At 24.8% G+C, this 20370-nt stretch overlaps 1 protein-coding gene across 1 annotated transcript in view; it reads right to left on the bottom strand.

Annotated features, from left to right (window-relative positions):
- LOC124953297 (GTP-binding protein Di-Ras2) overlaps positions 1–20025 on the bottom strand; it is a 74188-nt gene extending 54163 nt beyond the window's left edge. The window contains exon 1 of the mRNA XM_047504480.1: positions 19821–20025. The gene's annotated coding sequence lies outside the window, so the exon portion shown is untranslated. The remainder of the gene's footprint in view (positions 1–19820) is intronic.
- Positions 20026–20370: the final 345 nt, after the last annotated feature.

The raw sequence follows: 20370 nt of genomic DNA, 5'->3' as shown, positions 1-20370 counted from the left end.
TGGCGGTCTTTCTACTTTTTCATCGAAAATTTTTCGATTCGTATAACGATATTAGTATGACGATATAATCATTATTCTTTTCTTCTTTTAACGTAAGAATTTATATTTGTTCGTATTATCGGCGAATGAGTTAGAAGAATGAATTTTATTTTTGTAAGATTTCTATATAACATTATCCGTAAGGAATAATTCAAACTTTGTATTGCTTGATTATTTAACGATAAATTATACAAATTGTTAATTTTCTACTTCTCATAATTAATAGTAATTTAACGAAGTTATATCAGATAAATAAAAAGAGAAAAATCGAGATAAAATTGGAATAATATGGTGGATGTAGAAGAAAAAAAAAAAAGGAAAAAAAAAGAAAGAATTAGAAACAGAAATAGAAAAGAAAAGAAATAGAGAATGAAGCAATGATATCCGCGGATCAAGTTAGAGGCTTGCAATTTAAACTAAAATGTCTTTTTTCCTACATTCAAAGAATTTTCTTTCATTTTTCTGCTTTCCCACTTTGTATCCTTTGATCTTTACCAAGGAAGGAAGTTAGATCTACCAAAGCTTACTTTATAGGGAAGCTTTTAGTCGAATTTAATTAGTTCTAAACGTGCAAGAAGCTAAAGGACGTTCTTCGTCTAGAGAGAGTGAGAGAGATATAGAGATGGATATACATGTATATAAAATATATATATATATATATATATATATATGTATATGTATATAGACAGAGAGAGAAAGAGAGAGAGAAAGAAAGAGAGAGAGGAAGATAGTCGTGGAAAAGATTTGTCGCATTGGTTATCGCACGATTTTATGGAAACTCAAGACTTTCTCTGAGAATTTATTTCTCTACTGTATCTTCTTTTTTTATTTCTCTTCTACTTCTTTTTCTTCTTTTTCTTCTTTTTTTTCTTTTACTTCTTTTCTCTTCCATCTTCTTTCTCTGTACTCGTTGTATCTTTATTTCTGTTCTTCTTTTTAATTTTATTCAGTTTTATTCCTTTGGTTTGCTACTAATTAAAAATATAATCTTACTTGATATTAATAAATTAAATACATAAGATGTGTTTGCTATAATTAGATCATTAATATTGTTTTTCATTTGTTAATGAAAAAAAAAAAAAAATATTACGAACGGTCATGAGTTAAAAACGAAAAAAAAGTATGACGTAATTGACATTTCAAAGATTTAATAATTAATCTGTGAAGAGATTATAAAGAGGATCAAGAGAGAGAGAGAGAGAGAAAGAAAGAGAGAGAGAGAGAGAGAGAGAAAGAAAGAGAGAGAGAGAGAGAGAGAAAGAGAGAAAAGGGATAATTATCTGACTTACAATGAAATACGATTTTAAAGATTTCTTTAATTAGTAATATATCTTTTCCTTAATTTACGTTCTTAGTTTTGTCATTTCTATTTAATATTTATTGTAACAATTATTATTGATTTATTAACTAATATACATATATATTTTTTTTTCCCTTCTGATTCTCTTTTGAGAACGAAATTTGTTATAGTTTATCAATTCTTTTATAAAATTTATTTTAATTATCATTAAATTTAATTATCATAACATTGTTTGTCCTTTTTTCTTTTTTTTTTATTTTTCCTTATTTTTAGAATGAAATCTTTACATAATCGAAATAAAAATAGTTAACAGAAGGGATTGATTTAACAATGGGCAACGTATATATATATACATTTTCTTCTCTTTGTTTTTTCCTTTTAAAAATGAAATCTTTTCATAGTTCGTCAATTCTTTTATAAAATTTATTCAAACTATTATTGATATTTTATCAATAATAAAATCATTCTTCTCTCTTCTTTTCTCTTTTTTTCTTTTATTTTCAAAATGAAATCTTTACATAATCGGAATTCGAATAGGTAGCAGGAGGATATGATTTAAGACTGAACAAACATTAAATTGTCCAAGAAAAATTAAGCGATTAATTTCCGTCTCCAAGATCTTATTTATTTATTCGGTTGGTTCTAAGAACCTTGAAACGACGACGATACCTCGTTCAGGGTTCGCACAAAACAAGTTAATGAGCGGTTTCCCGAGAAGTAGAATAGCGCTGTAGTTTTTCCACGTTAAAGTTATAGGAGAAAGAGGAGGAGAAAGATGAGGGTAGAAAGAAGAAAACTCTTTAACGAGCTCTCGGCCTTCGAAATTTTATACGATGGTTTTTAACTATTTCTATAATCAAATATTAACTTAATATAATATACAGATGAGAAATTTGTCATACAAGAAGGTCATTTTTATACGTTCTTTAAATAAAAGAAAATCAATGAAAATTCATTTAACGTAACTGATCTATCGAAGTGTCAAAAAAGTGAAAATAGAATAAATTGAGTCAAAAGACGCATTAGACAAAGAAGAATCATATATATCGATATTATTTTAATTTTGAAAAAATTTTACTATAACTTCCTAATAATATTGGAGAGTTGAATATTTAAAAAAAAAAAAAACAACAATATTTTTCATATATTAATCGTAAAAGTAAACAAAATACAATTGCGTAGAAAAGAAATTCGATAGGAATATAATATGAAAATAAAATATGTAAATCAATTTTTCTCTCATATATATTTCTTCTTTAAAATTATTGAAAATTATTGAGTAACTACAAAAGAAGAATAACGAAAAAAGAAAAAAGAAATTATTAAAATGAGCATATACCATAATGCACTATCTTGTAGATATAATTAATTATTTCCTATCTACTCTCAGTTAAGGAAGCGATGAATCAAAAAATGAATCTATTTGTATAATTAAAAATTTTACACTTTTAAAGATATTTAATTTTTTTATTTTATTTATAATTTATAATTAATAATTGAATTACATTTTTTAAGATATAATTCGTATTAGTAATTGTTATTTATAGAACTCATAATAGTTTTATTTTAACCTTAATTGAATATTTAAAGATTGTCAATATCATAAGATATGTAAAATGATAAAAGGAAAGTAAATAAAAGTAAAAAGTAAGTAAAAAATCATAAAGTCAATAGTTAGCGATGACGATTTTTATCTTAACTTTTTAATCGATTCAACGATCTTCAATTTTCAATTAAAGAAAGTTATAACAATTATAATCATTCGAATTATAATCATTCATGATTTTTATGCTATTATAATATCAACAAAATGACGAGATAATAAATTAATTATTTTTTAGAAAAAGATGATAAAATTAATGAAACAGAAGAAAATGAAAATACTCGTATGAATGAATTTATTGTTAGTTAAAAATATCATCTCTTTGACAAAGATCAATATCTATCGAAAAAAAAAAACCTTTTTTTCCCCAGGAGAAATGTATCTGAAATCGTCTGTTTCTATTCTACAATAATTTACAATGTTCGAATTCGATAGACAAAGGATTAAAGTATAATATTTTAAAGAACTACTTAAATACCATTTGAAAGCATAATTTGTATTAGACTGTCTCAATCAATCAGTAAAGATGGATAAGCAAAAATTATTGATTTTAGAAGAAAATTTTGATAATTGAGAAAATGAATTTTATCCTCTAGTGCGATCATCGCGTTCACAAAATTGAATTTCGCTTTACGCATTGAATTCCCATTTCTTTTTTCTTTTTTTTTAATCAATACTTTCAGAATAAATTTTAATACCAATACCAGAAGATATTACTTTTTTATTTCTTTAAAGATGACCAAAGAAGATGTGAAATTTTCAAAAAATCGATGTCCGGTTATTTTTTGATATTTTGATTAAATTTCATTTTCATATAACAATACTTACAGAATAAATTTCAATATCAATTAAATATAACAAAACTTTCTCGAGACTACATGGATAATTTTGGATAATTTAATTGTCGTTATCTTGAAAATCGCTGGTAATATTAATCTTGAAATTTATAGAGCAGTTGTAAAACATTATATTGCATTAATTGTAACTGAAATCAGATTGAAAAAAAAAAAGTTATTGCTATATGTTATTGCGATTTTATAATAACGTAAATTTTTTTTTAAACTTTTCATTTATCTACAGCTCCATTTTGTCGATATCATTTCCATCATTTTCAATTGTTCAACGTATTAATATTTTTATTATTATTTTATTAATGTATCATAATTTTTATTAATATTCTTATTAATATCTTTATTTCTATTATAATTAATAGGCGCGAAATCTAAGAAAAAGAAATATTAATATTAAAAAATTGCTCGCAGTTAAGTTAAGATAGGGTGAGCTTTAGAATTTGTTGTCGGGGTGCTTAAAAATATTTTTTCTAGTGTCGAAAAATATTCATGCCAAATTTGATACATTGAACGATATAGAATCCTTTCTAAAAAACATATATACATAAATAAGTATATGTATACAAATATATACTTACATACACACACACACACACACATATATATATATAATATACAATTAATTATATATATATATATATATATATATATATAATTCCTTTAAGTAAGTATATATTAGTATGCTTATAATCATAATTTTAAAAAATAATAAAAAGTAAATAAAAAATATTTATATATTAACGTGTTAAACATGCTGTAAGAATTATACTAATAATAAAAAAGAAAGAATAAAGAATTTTTGTTTATTATTTTTGAATAATAGTATAAATAAATATATAAATATAGATTGAATAATAATGATCGAAAAAATGTTCGAAAAAATGTATAATAAATAATAATCATTATTATTAACAGAAATAGATTATTTTTACGTTCTGATAAATGTTATTATTTTCGTAGATTTTGTTATATTTCAAGAAACAAAAGGAAGAAAAGAGACAGAGACAGAGACAGAGATAGAGATAGAGATAGAGATAGAGAGAAAAAGAGAGAGAGAGAACACGTGGTTCATATCTTGATAGATAAAGTGACACATGCAACGTTGTAGAAATAAAAGCTCATTATTAGTCATTAATTTGTAATTTCATCAGTTGATGCAATTATAAACGTAAAACGATGCTAATTTAATGATAATAAATAAACGATATTACCTACTAACGGTATCGTGTTAACAATTTCATCATTTTACATCAGCCCTCTTGTGGTAACTTATTACTAAAGTTATATTATTTTAAGGATATATTATTATCATTATTATTATTATTATTATCATTATTATTATTATTATTCTTATTATTATTATTATTATTATTATTATTATTATTATTATTATTATTATTATTATTATTACTATTATTATTATTATTAGGTGCTCGTAATATTCCAAGGAATATTAAATTTTTACCAATTAGTAAAATAGAATTATAGAATTTTGCCAATTAGTAGAATAGTATTATATAATTTTCAAATTAGATAAATAAAAATAAAAGATTGATATAAGAGTTTTTATAATTATTTTTTTGAAGTTCAATTGTTGAAAAAATTTTAAAGGATAATTTTCGTTGTACTTTATAAAGTGATTTATCAAAAAAAAAAAAAAAAAAAAGAAAAAGAAAATAATAATAAATAAATATAGTAATAATATTCGAAGATAAACTTTGTTTTATTATCTTGTGAGTTTCTCTTTATTTTCATACAACGAATAATTTTCGATCGTTACACGAAACTTCCATTCTATCCCGTTAATTTTTTTACTTTATTTTCTTGCCGACCTCGAATAAGTACTAAATTTTCTTTTTTGTTTTTTTTTTTTTTTTCTTTATTTCTATTTCTTTGTCCTTTTTCCTTTCTTTCTTTCTCAAACGATTACAAGCTCAGGAAATTACTTCGGTGCTTTCTATTCCTTTTTCTTCTTTCCTTTCTTTCTTTTTTCCTTTTCCTCTTATTTTTCTTTTTCTTTTTTTCTTATTCTTTTTTATTTCAGTAGAACGCGGTGTAAATAGAGAAAAAGTATTGGTATACCATCTCTGCTCTTTTACTATTTCTTTTCTTCAATTATTTCATTATATTAGTTTTAATTACTTTTCGATTATACGTCTTCGTTTAAAACGTATTTTTAGAAAATAAATTTTAACATGAACGGACAATCGCAAAAATTATCGTAACGAGATGATTGTGTAAAAAAAAAAAAAGAAAAAAAAATAAATTGTAAAATTTCACATCAATAATGAATAATTGAGACTGAAAAATTTATCTTTAAAAACTCGATTAAATTATTTAATAAGAATTGAAAATAAAATTTATTTACGAACATTTAAAATTTATCTTTTAAAAAGAATAAATATTCATGAAAAATTTCTTAAAATCAGTTAATAAATTTCATCATAGCATATATCGCTTATCGAAAATTCAAGTGAACACTCCTGATATATTTATAGAACTTTGATACAATTTCTACATATATATATATATATATATATATATATATATATATATATATATATTTATTTATTTATTATATATATGCATATATATTCTACATGTATATATATATATATATATATATATATATATATATATACATGTAGAAATATATATATATATATATATTTATTTATTATATATATATATATATATATATATATATATATATATATACATGAACATATGCGACAAGTATTTCTTTCCTTGTTCGAAACACACAGGAACACACTTCATTTCTTTCTATAGGACGTTTATAGAATATCGGTAAGTTAAAAATACAAAAGACAAAGAGGCTCATTCGTTTCCTTCGCAATGACGTCGATGCTCTTTCAGAGTTTCCATACTCTTCAACGAAAGGTCAACCAGAGATTGGGTTTACCAGCTACATATAAATTTCACTCTCTCTCTTTATATATATATATATACACACACACACGCACACACACACACACGCGCGCGCACACGCACACACACACAAACATACACACACACATATATATACACAGTATGGATCAATAATTATATACCTATCTAAATTAGCATTATGTTCGATGATTTTAGGAAAATGAGGAAAAGATAAAAGAATAAAAAAGAAGAAGAAGAAAAGAAATTAATTTTAATAATTTTTCTTTTATTTTCTTTTTTTTTTTTTTTCTTTTTCCTTTCTTTTAAATGAGAAAAATGTTTCTTCGTTAATATTGTTGATTACTTCATTAAGAGGAGATATTTCTCCTCGTGAAAATAATTATTGACTCGCCTTCTTTGTTTGCCTTAATGTATTAATACGTGTAAGTAAATACATTTGACGCAGGACCCTAGACTATTTATATCATATTTTCTAACCCTCCCTAACGATGCGTTAATAGATGCGTCATAAGAAGAATGGTGTCCTCTCTCTCTCTCTCTCTCTCTCTCTCTCTCTCTCTCTCTCTCTCTCTCCCTCTCTTTCTCTTTCTCTTTCTCTTTCTCTTTCTCTTTCACTTATTATACATAGACACTTATCTATAGTTTATCACGAGTTGTAATGTAATGTAAATGTATGAAAAACATAGACGTTCCTGTTAACGAGGAAATAAACGATGAATGACTGATAGGGGCTTGTTGATCAATTAACGTTATATACGTTTGATTACCGTTTAAATTTTCATTCTTTGTCAGAGAAAAAAATGTTCTTTTCCTTCTTTTATTTCTTTTTTTTTGGTCCTTTTTTTTCTTTCTCTTTTTTTCTTTTCTTTCTTTTTTAAAAATAATTAGTTCTTGTTATTTCTCTTGTTATTCTGTTCTTTTTGTTGTAAATATAAACGAAATGAATTAATAGCGATATGATTTAAAATTTATTTACACATTATTTCGTATAATTAAAAAAATGTAAAATCGTATTTTTAAACTACTGATCGGTTTTGTATTTCTTTTGTCCTTCCTTCTTCTTTGTTTATTTTGATTAATCGATTAAATAGTATTTTTTATTTTATATCCCTTTTCTTTCGTTGACATGAACGTGAAAAGCAATTAGTAGATTTGATTAGAAATTATTAAAAAGAAAAATAGTATTACAAGTATTACAAGTATTACAAGTAATATAAAGAATTGCATGAAAAAAAAAAAAAGATTAAAAAATCGTATAAGATCGAATCGTAAAAAAAAAAGAATAAAAATCGTATTGGAACGTGTTGGATTGGTTACTATTTGTTTTCAAAAATATATATCTTTTTATTTTTATTATCTTTTTATTTTATTTTTTATTTTTATCTCTTCTTATTCTTTTTTTTTTCATTTTTTCATTCATTCTTATTTACTTCACAAACATCGTGAAAAAAGAGCTTTTTTGGGTCGATCCTTTTATTTATTTATTTATTCTTTTCCTTTTTCTTTTTGTTTTTATTTTTTCCATTCGTTTATATTCCGACACTAGAACAAATGGATGTTATACACAAAGTATGATTATAACGGAATGAAAAGAGACGCGTATATTTTTTAAGAATTCATACATGATGGACGAGCGTGAACTCGTTAAAATAAAACGAACTAGGAGAGAATGAGATTATCGAGAAAACGTTTATCCGATTACAAGCACATACACACACACACATCATACACAAAGAGAGAGACAAATAAATATATATCGAACAATATATATGTATCTACTTCAGTCAGCGGTTCGACAAATATTTTTCTAACAAAAATTCATTTAGTTAAAACGATGAAAATACAAAATTGCAATTGTTTTTCATCTTATATTATAGAATATTTTATAGAATAATTATATATTTTATAGAATAAAATTTTTATCCCTTCTCATTCTCCTTCCTTTTTTATTTTTACCTTTTATCTTTGTCTATAAGTTTTCAATAATTTTTTCTTTCTTTCTTTCTTTTTTCTTTTCTCTTTGTTTTATTTTTTTTTCTGTTTCTTTTTTTTCTAACAGAACCACGACGATAATGTTTCCAGTAATTCGAATAAAAAGTGAAAAAAAAAAAGGAAAGAAAACTTAACTAGAACTTTATTCTCTTTAAACGACAATTATTTTTTCTCGTGCACCTGTCCCTTTTTTACTTCTTGTTTTATTTTTATTATTTCTTTTTTTTTATTCTTTCTTTTCTTTTTAATAATTTTTAAGAAAAAATTTCAAACAACGTTATTCAATAAGGATAGCTGAACAATCGAAATTTTTTATTTTCATTTCATATGACTCGTAAAGGTTTTCTTATCGCATAAGTTCTATTAATCGTATCTAACGAAATAATGATTATTTTAATTATATTAATAACGAGTTTTAAATGAATGAATCCTCTTTTTCTTTCTTTTTCTTTTCCATTAAACGTGTCGATTCGATTAAACGATTGCGAAATGCAAATTTTTACATATTTTTTTATCACTAATTATCTTGTCCAATATTCTCTATGTAGTCATATAATATATATATAATCTATATATAAAAGTTATATACATGAATGAAGTTTAATTCAAGGTGGTTAATAGTAGTGAATATTTTCCCTAGTTCAAACTATTGACACGTGAATGAGCTTCGAATAGAACATTTTGCCCTGAAAGGGCTATTCCTTCGACTTTTACTTGCTCTCTCTCTCTCTCTCTCTCTCTCTCTCTCTCTCTCTCTCTCTCTCTGTTTTTCACTTTTTCCCACTCTCTCACACTATCTCTATTTCTCTCGAAAAGTACGAAATACTTAAACAGATTTCCCACTGGGTTCTATAGGATATTTCACGTTGAATGGCATAGTTATCTTTTCATATTTTTTTCTCTCTTCTTGTTTCCATTCTTTCGTTCTTTTTTAAAGAAGAAAAAAAGAAAAGAAAATAAAAGAAGAGAAAAAAGCAAGAAGAAAAATAAAGAAACGAAAAGAAAGAAGGAAAGCTTAGCTCAGCTTGCCTTGATCTGACTTGGCTTGGCTTGGTTTGGCTTGACTTACCTTGGCTTGGTTGTAGGAGTCGATTGAAATGACTGACTCGACACGCACGACTTCCTACGAACTGTTAATGGACAACAGAATCCTTTTCGTCGATGATCATTTATCGAAGGCGTGATTGGAAAGTTCCAATATAAAAGTTTCTATGCGATCGTTAGAAAGCTCACGTTATTCTACGATAACCGATAACTTCTCGAAAGATTTTTTTTCTTTTGTTTTCTTTTTTTTTACAAAAAAAATTTATTTCTTCTTATTCCTATTCTTTTTTATTAACTTTTATCCGTCTCCTCTTTCTTTTTCTTTTCTTTTTTCATTTTTATTTTCTTTTTTCTTCTTTTCTTTTTCTTTCTTTCTTTTTCCCTCTCTTATCACTTATTTTTCAATCGAAACGCTTCACCAGCTTGAAAAAAGTGACTATCGAAAGGTATATAAAAAGTTTCATGAAGTAGAAGTTACCAGAAAGTTTCTAACGCCAATATTTCTTTTCGAATGCAAACAATCTTTCTTGTAATAATTCCATTTCCGATCTTATTTATTTGTTTGTTTCTTTTTTCTTCAGTTTGTTTTTCTTTTTTCTTCTCTTTCTCTTTTTGTTTTAATTCATAATAATAATATATGATATCTTATATATTAATATTATGAGTTAATTATAACTCATATAATTTATATATGATATAATTTTATTCACATATAATAATAAAATACTAATAAAATTTCAACTTTAATATGAATAGTTATTTCAAGATTAGATTTGCCCTTGTCATTTTATGCGCATTATGTCGATAAAGAAAAAGAAAATTCAATATATTGATTTACTAGTTCTACAATATTATTTATTTTTCCTTTTTCCTTTATCTATTTATTTTTAAATTAACAAAATATAAATATAATAATATTTAAAAATATAGTTTTATTATCAGTTTTATTATTTATCTACATATTAATTATTTTTATTAATCTATTAATCGAGTATAAATGAAATTTAAAATAAGTAATATTTTAAGGTAATGTAATGATAATTTATAAAAGAGAGAGAAAAAAGAAAAAAAAAAGGAAGAAAAATATTGAAGAATAAGCGTTAGCTAATGAATCTTGAAAAGAAATCGAGAGAGAAAAGAACTAGAATCGTAGAAACGATTGAAAAAACGTGAAATAATACGAATACTGCGTAACACGATCACAAGCAGTAGCATCCACGGCATGAGAATCATTTCAGCTGATCACGTTCTTGTCGAATCGCGTGAGCAAATGGAAAATTCCGTTTCACAATTTATGTTCAATATTCTATTCGCAAAATCGATTAGGAGTCAAGTTATCAAAAGATATTTTTGACGATAATATAAATTTGCTATTATTATTATATATATTTATAATATATAATATTATAACATATAAATATATTTTAATATTGTGTAATTATTTATATAATATTATATATAATTATTTCATTTTATTCTTTTATTTTAATGATAAATGAATATATATATATATATATATATATATATATATATATATATATATAATTTCATAATTTTTTAAAATACTTGATAACATTAATTAAAAAATTAGATATAATTTGAATAAAAGTGTTAAGTAATAAATTGTAATAAAAAGAAATATTGAAATTATTTATAATTCATACTTTTGAAAAATAAATAATTTCTATTAATATTACAAATAAATATTTTCATTAATAAAAAAGATCTTAATATCTTATCGTTAAACTTTGAAACGTGGAAAACATATTTCTTTCCTTCAGGTTTTACATACATAAAATTATTCGAATAAACAAAATTAAAAAGGAGAAGAAAGGATACCAGAGAATGCGGTTTTACATATCAAAAGTATTTGATAAAATGTGAAACTGGATATCATTGCAGAAATGATAAATAGATATTCTTGTATATATCTTCCTCTTTCAATATGTCTTTGACATATATATATTTTCTTTTTTCAATAGTCACATTTTATTTAGTTAATACCTTTGGAAAATTTATCTCTCCATTTTATATCATCGAAATATATATATATATATATATATATATATATATATATATATATATATATATTTTATATATACATATACACATATATATACATATATACATATATATACATATATACATATATACACATATACATACATATATACACATATATATACATATATATATCCTTTACGCGTCCACGCTCTTTAACAAATGTATTCTCGTCAAAAATAAACTCATAGTTAAAAAAAAAACCTGCGCGTGCTTCGGTGACTAGAAAAATATTATATTAAACGTTTACACATCTCATCTATATTCCATTCCGAATGAATACGAATAAAAAAAACAAAAAAATGGAAAAGAATAAAAAAAAAAAAAAAATAGAAAATTCAAAAAAAAAATTAGAAAAAAACAAGTATCAAACATGAATGCCCGATGAACGATACTGCTTTTTTGATACGAATGATATATATCCGATATAGAATATGCGTACATATATACATATCAAATTTTAATAAAAATGTTAAATTATATTAATAATATATATAATAATATATATATATATATACATATATATATATATAAAAAAGTTCGCGATGATCACTTGATATCATTTTTACAATTAAATACTTCGACCTATTTTTTTTGAATCCGAATAATATATATATATTTTAAAAATATATAAATTATTATTATTAATGTATATATTGTCAAAAAATTTTGATTTAGAATTTAAATAGAAATATTAAATTATATTAATAATATACATTATAATATACACAAATATATATATATATATATATATTGTGAAAAATTCTATCAAATATTAGATCAACATTTTCATCTCAATTATAGATTTTTACAATTAAACACATCAACCTTTATCTCTTACGATTCGTTGCGTTATCTAAGCTATGTGCTGAAAGATGAGAAAACTTCAGAGAAGGCAAGGATAGTAGAGTAAGGCACGCGCGAAGTTGGGTTAGACGGAATGGGATGCGTGCGTTCATTTCTTCTTTTTCTCTTTTTTTCACACTGATCTCCCCTCTAAAAAGTAACTACAGCTTCCAAGAAAATTGCATTCTTCAGCAATCTCTTCGAGACTCTACTTTTGTTCTATTTCTTTCTCTCACTCTCTCTCTCTCTCTTTCTCTCTCTCTCTCTCTCTCACTCTCTCTTTCTTTCTCTCTCTCTTTCCTGCGTACTATTTCTTCTTCTTTCTTACTCGTTACCATACTTTTTACTATGTTTGATAGGGTTTCTTCTTTCTCTCTCTCTCTCTCTCTCTCCATCTCTTTCTCTCTCTCTTTCTCTCTCTCTCGCTCTTTGTTATTTCATTTAATAAAACGATGCTTCTACTATTACTATTAATATTGTATTACTATTATTGTTATTATTACTGGTACGGTAAAAAAGAAAAAAATATTTATACAAGAAATTACAATATGATATGAATTATTGAATATAAAGAGAAAAATCTTGGTAAACTAAATGTTAAAATTTTCATTATCTTTTGTTTTTCTTTCCATTTAATTATAAACCTCATCAAATATTTTCGATTACTGTACGATATGAATTGTGAAATTGGAGAAGGGAATGTTAAAAAAAATTAGAAAAAATAAATGTTTACGTTTCTCTAATTTTCCTTTCTATCTTCTAATTTGGTTTGGTCAATATAAAAGGGATGAAAATAAAATGATTAATTGTAATAAATATGTCAAATTATATTGGAATTATTTATAATACATATTTTCCGAAAATAATAATTTTTACTAAAATTATGAAAATAGAATTACATATATATATACACGTATTTATATATATTTATTTAAATACAAAATATTTTAAGTTTACAAGTAGAGACAAGAAAAAGAGTATTATATAAACATAGACTTAAAGACGTCTTTATTTAAAAGTTTTAATGTAAATTAAATTTTTATTATTATTATTATCAATTCCGCGTAATGACGTTCTATTATATTTAATATAATATTATTGTTCAATTTGAAAATATCCACAGTTTACTAGTGCTTTGAATCGTTGTCGAAATAATCTCTTTCTTCGATACTATGTCAATTATGTTCTGTCCATATATGATTATTATGAATGTTAAAATATCTTCTCTTAAACTTTGTTTCATAGATTCATAGTTATCCTTAATGAAAAATAATTGTATCTTTTTTAGTAGTTTGCACGAACGTAAACATTCAACAAAATTTTACACGCTCTTTTATTTTTATTTTTACCTGTCATTCCGTATTTTTTATATTTATTTTTACCGCACACTACCGTATTAATAATAGGAACAAGTCGAAGTTATATATTTTTAAATAAACCGTTACTAATTTTTATGTTTATATAACATTTTTTGCTTCTTTTTCTTTTATTTCTTATTTCTTACTTAAATAAAATGTACTAGAACAATTCAATGGAAAGATATTTAGAATATATAATATATATAATATATTATATATATTTATATATACATATATAATATGTATACACACACACACACACACATATATATATATATATATATACGTATACATACATACATACATACATACAATTGTGTATATTTCAATTTATATATACTGACAATATACACTCATATACGCACAAGCACGTACACATAACATATATATATATATATAGAGAGAGAGAGAGAGAAAGAGAGAGAAAAAGAGAGAGAGAGAGAGAGAGAGAGAGAGAGAGAGAGATACGTATAAATATATATATATGTACATACTTTGTATGTGTGCATGTGTATACATACATCTATATGTAAATATATATATAGACTATTCAAACAAATACTCGCAACTGGTTAAAGCTATAAAAATGTTTATCAAGAGAAATTTTGCAAAGCTTTGCACGATTCAGCTGCAAAGTGTATATCAAAAAACCTTCTTTTTTTGTTATCTCGTAGTCTTTCCGAATTATAAAGGTCAACGTAGTTTATATTTTAAATGAATACCTTTGTAATATTTTTGTTATATTCATACAATAGTTCTCATACTTGTGATCAAAATAATATCCGACAAAAAAAGATTTTCTATTATTCATCGTTTAAGAGATAATTATGACATCTCAAAGATTGACTAACAGATATATATTCTACTTTAGATTTTATTTCATACAAATTTATATTTATATAGATGCATAAGTATTAAAAATCTGTCTCGCTGATCTCTGTGAATCGTAATAAAATCTTTTCACGAAAAAATGTTTTATCAAGCATTTTTCAGTAAGTGTAATCTAACGGCATTCTACGACTCCTAACGAAGTTCTACTAACGAACCCAGTTGGAGTGGTTGAATATACTCTGGATCGTAAATATTTCCGGTAAAGAAAAACAATAATAAAAACAAAAAAAAATTAAAAAAAAATCAAATTGACGAATAAATCTAGCCCTCATATAAATCTAAGAATAATTCTTACTCAGTCGTATTATTTAATAAAAAGATTAGTCCAATAATTTTCTTAATAATCAAAAAACCTAGCTTAAACGTTCATCGACATACATTGGATGTACTACTGTAGAATATTTGTTATACAACAAATAAATATTTAAAAGAAAATTGGACAAATATTTTATTATCGTACACCTTTGAATATTTAATAAAATAAAATTTCTCTTCAATCCGAAATTCGGAAAGCATTTTCTCGTGAACTATTGATTCAAAAAAAAAAAAAAGAAAAAAATAAAAAGAAAAAGAAAGAAAATAACGAAAACAAATTAGCATCATTTTAAAGAGAATTAAGAGAACTCTTGAATAACGTGTTACTTGACATCCGTCGTTATTTAAGATTTTTAATAAGGTGTTATCAGTCATCTTAGGTAATTAGCACAAAGCAACTGATATAATGAGGATCTATTTCTTGTCAAAAATGAGATTGAACTGTCACGACGTTTTTCGAAAAAATCATTAAACTTCATGATAATCCTGGTGAACACTTTTCGTTGAGAAACTATATATATATATATATGTGTGTGTGTGTGTGTGTGTGTGTGTGTGTGTGTGTGTGTGTGTATACAATATATATATATATATATATGCATCTATCTACATGTAAGTTTTATTGTATTTACAGGTATTTGTAACGTTAACAAAAAATCGATCAGGAATATAACTTTAGGAGAGTGTTTTTGCAGGTGGTTTAACAGTTTGAACGGAAGTATTCTTTATCGATTCGTTCCACAAGGGTGTCTCCGTCCATAAAAGGGCAATCGACCTTCGTCGTCCTACCCTTCTCTTTCCCTCTACTCTCACCCTCTCCCTCTCTCTCTCTCTCTCTCTCTTTCTTTTTCTCTCTGTCTCTCTTTTTTTTCTTTCTCTCTCTCTCTCTCTCTCTCTCTCTCTTTCTCTCTCTCTCTCTCTTTCTTTCTCTCTCCCTCACCAATCTCTCCTTTTTCTTTATCTTTTACTATAGATGAGGAATAAATTTTGTTGAACATGAAAGTGTTCCTAGCTTGATTTCCTCAAAGAGAAAAGCTCCGGCGAATTCAACGTGACGTGAGAACAAGAACGAAGATAAATATCATTTAGACAGACAGGATACTTAGGACATCCTATATATACAATAAACTTATATACGCTTACGTACACATACAATATATATATATATATATATATATATCACAAATATGTCTGTCGAAATGCGTATTACCTGAAATTTTATCATCCAAACCGACGCATTTATCAACAATATATAGAAAATTTTTTATCATTCAAAAATCATACGATTTTATTAAGAATAATCATTTTCATTAATAATGGTTTCTTTCCTTCTCATAATCGTAAAATATCTTTTTTCTTTTTTCCTAATCGCTTCCTGTGAATAATAATTTTCTGAAGAGTATGATTTGCCTTGATTATAAAAAAAAAAGAAAAAATACAAATTCCTTATTAATAAATCATATCATAATAATTTTCGCATTATAATAATGTATAAAAAAAATTGATTATTATTATTCTCTTTTTTTTGGATATTATAAATAAGAAACATAATTGAATTATGAATATCATTGAAAAAAAAATTGATTGAACTATTTGTTTCGATTAAATTAAAAAATTCATTAATAATGATTCACGTAATAACAATCTTGACGATTGTTCTTCACAAAAATTATTACATTTTTTTTTAATCCTATCTATAATAAACATAATTGAATATTGAATATAAATAAAAGCTGATTAGAAATTATTGCACTTTCAAATGATTTGTTTCAATTAAAACAAAAAATTCATTAATAATGATTCACGCCATAATAATCTTTACGAGTTTTGATACAAAAATTATTACGCTTTTTTTTTCAAATCTGTCAATAATAAATATAATTGAATTTTTAATATAGATAAAAGCCATTTGAAGACCATCGCGCTAAAAAAATGATTTGTTTTTATTAAAATAAAAAATCCATTAATAACGATCCATACCATACATAATCTTCACGATTTTTCTTGATAAAAATTATTACCCATTTTTTTAACCTTGTCAATAAGAAAAATAATGGAATTTTCAATATAAATACAAATAAATTGAATTGCATTGATTAAATGATTTGTTTTTATTAAAATAAAAAAGAACCATTAATAATGGTTCATATTATATACAATCTCCATGATTTCTCCTCACCAAAATTATTTACCTTTTTTTTTAATCCTGTCAATAATAAAAATAATTAAATTTCAAGTGGAGAAAAAAAAAAGAAGAAAAACAATTTCTCGAACTACGATACATTTAAGAATTTTTAAGAATATCATACTTTTCTACATTTTTTATTAAATAACACTCTAATGTTCTTCTCGTTTTAATGATATATTTCCTTTTTCTTTTTTTCCTTTTTCGTTTTTGCCAACATCGTTCAAATCGAAATTTTCTGTGTGAAGGGTGAAATGATGAGAAATAGAACGGCACGATATTCGAAAGAAGAATCTCTCTTTCTTCTTCTTCTTCTCTCTCTCTCTCTCTCTCTCTCTCTCTCTCTCTCTCTCTCTTTCTTTTTTCCCTTATCAACGCAATTATGTGCCAATCGACCTTATTATTTGCATCATACTTAGATACATACATACATACGCGTAATAAAGCAAACGTGAATATCACTGAAATTACTCTCTTTTTTTCTCTCTCTCTTTCTCTTTCTTTTTCTCTCTTTCTTTGAGGAATCAATGAAGGGAAAAAAACAAACAAAAAAGAAAAAAAAAGGAAATAGAAAGGAAAAAAGGGAGGAAAGAAGAAGACACTTTGATCGTCTCTGCTCATTATCCACCAAGAATCATCCTTATATTTGACCTAATCAAGATAGATCTATGGTAGTATGATTAACGACAATGTTAGGCGAATGGCGATATACGGAGTGTCTCATTTAATTCTATACATTTTATTACGTAAACGAGAAGAATGTGATTTAACAAGTTATTTCCTTCTTTCTTTTTATTTTTCTTGATTTTTCTTTCTTTTCTTTTCTTTTTTTTCACTTTCCATCAATTATCTATAATGGACTATGAAATAGAAGGAAAATGAAAAAAGAATACAGAGGAAGAGAGAGAGAGAGGGAGAGAGAGAAAGATAGAAAAAAATAAAAGGAAATTTAGCTTCCAATTTCCTTCTTATAGTACCAGGAGTTTGGATTAGCTCGGACGATCGCACCATCTTTTTTTTTTCCTTTTTTTTTTCTTTCTCTCTCTCTCTCTCTCTCTCTCTTTTTTCTTTCTCTTTCTCTTTTTCTCTTTTTCTCTCTCTCTGTCTCTCTCTCTCTTTTTTTTTTCCTTTCATGACGTCAACACTACGCACGAGAACAACGCTATTTTCAGTTGGCCTGTTCTCGGTGTTTCAATCTTTCAATTTTTCTTTTTCACTTTTTCTTCGTTTTCTTTTCTACTTTTTTCCCTCCCGACTAATCATGATAAAGAGGCTCGTGAAAAAAATGTTTCACATGAAAATAACCATAAATATATCTGTACCGAAGTAAATCTTTTTTTTTTAAACGTTCACAATTTTTTTAAGTACTTAATGATTTTTTTAATTATTTTTTTCTTTTCTCTTAACGCATAATTAAAGGAACCATCTAACCGTCACGACCTTAACTTCGCCTTAACATTACAATAACGTGGTAATGGTTTTTAATTTATAAAAAGAAAGTCTTACGTTCGGACGTACTAATAAATGGAACGATTGGATTGGTTCTATCTTGCCTCTAGTAATTCGGCAAGGAAATAAAAAGGAGCAAAAAAAGAAGTTTAAGGACAAGAAGGGCAAAGAAATAAAAAAATAAAAGGACAAAAAGAAAAAAGAAAAAGTTAATCGATGAATCAGAAACTCCAAAAAGATCTCAGATATTCAAATGATAACTTGAAGAACTTTATACATAAAGAAAGTCGATCTTCTTAAGCTTACTTTCAATCCGTTTTAATACTATTATTTCAAAATTATGCATTAAAATTAAAATCAAATTCGTATGCGAGGTATTATCATATAATACAATGTACTTTTGTATATTCTTTTGTATATAATATACTTTTGTATATAATTCAGTACAAGAGTACTGAATTATTATAGTACATATATATATATACACACACATATACATATATATATAGTATTATTAGAGTTACATACATACATACATATATATATATATATACACTAATATAGTATATGCATATATATTTACATACACATATATTTGTATATAATAGTCTATCATACAAATATATTGTGTATAATAATCTATTAAAGAATTAAAATTTATATAATATAATTTAGATGACATTAAAAAGTAATTAATATTATTATGAAATGGAATTTCTTTGATTTAATTTAAATTAAACTTGTCTAATTGTTTTGATTAGAAAAATATATTATATTACTATATATATGCATATATATATATATATATATATATATATATATGTGTATATAATAACGATTGTACGTGATACATTCTAATCGCATTAACTATGATTAGAAATAATTGATTTTAAATAATAAATAATATCATTTTGGTAATATCAGAAAAAAATAAAGAAGTAAAAAAATAAAAAGATAAAAAAAAAAGAAAACTTACCAAAACGTAGTAAGAGGAGCCATGTCCATTGTACAATAAACGAATCGTCTAATAATATTCTAATAATTTTTCTTTTTAAGATACACGTAACGTAAAGGAAACTAATACGAATGTACCATATCTCCTACCGCGACGGCGAGACGGCGAGGACTGAATGCGAGCGTCGCTTCTGTCGGTTACTGCGCTTGATCCCAACTACTACACTATTCCTGCTACTACGTACTATACGAATCACCGTATACGAGTCTGCGCATTATTATCTTTCCTTAGCGATCAACCACACTCCGTTATTCCTTCCCTATGTAAATAAAAGCTAGACAAACTCGATACAATCTTAATTGCACGGAGAATAATATTTTCAAAGTAATTAAATCAAAGGTATACGCACGCAATACGCAAACGCAAACGAAATTAATTAATTGATACTTCGATCTCAATTGAGATGTTGTTTGTTAAGTATTTGACCAAATATAAAATTCACTTTATTTGTTTCATTGATTAGGAACGAGGAATAATTTTTTTAAAGAAAAAAAAAAAAAAGAAAAAAAGA

The sequence above is a fragment of the Vespa velutina genome, chromosome 12 (genome assembly GCF_912470025.1).
Source record: "Vespa velutina chromosome 12, iVesVel2.1, whole genome shotgun sequence".
NCBI lineage: Eukaryota > Metazoa > Arthropoda > Insecta > Hymenoptera > Vespidae > Vespa > Vespa velutina.
This window is presented reverse-complemented; position numbering and strand designations above follow the sequence as displayed.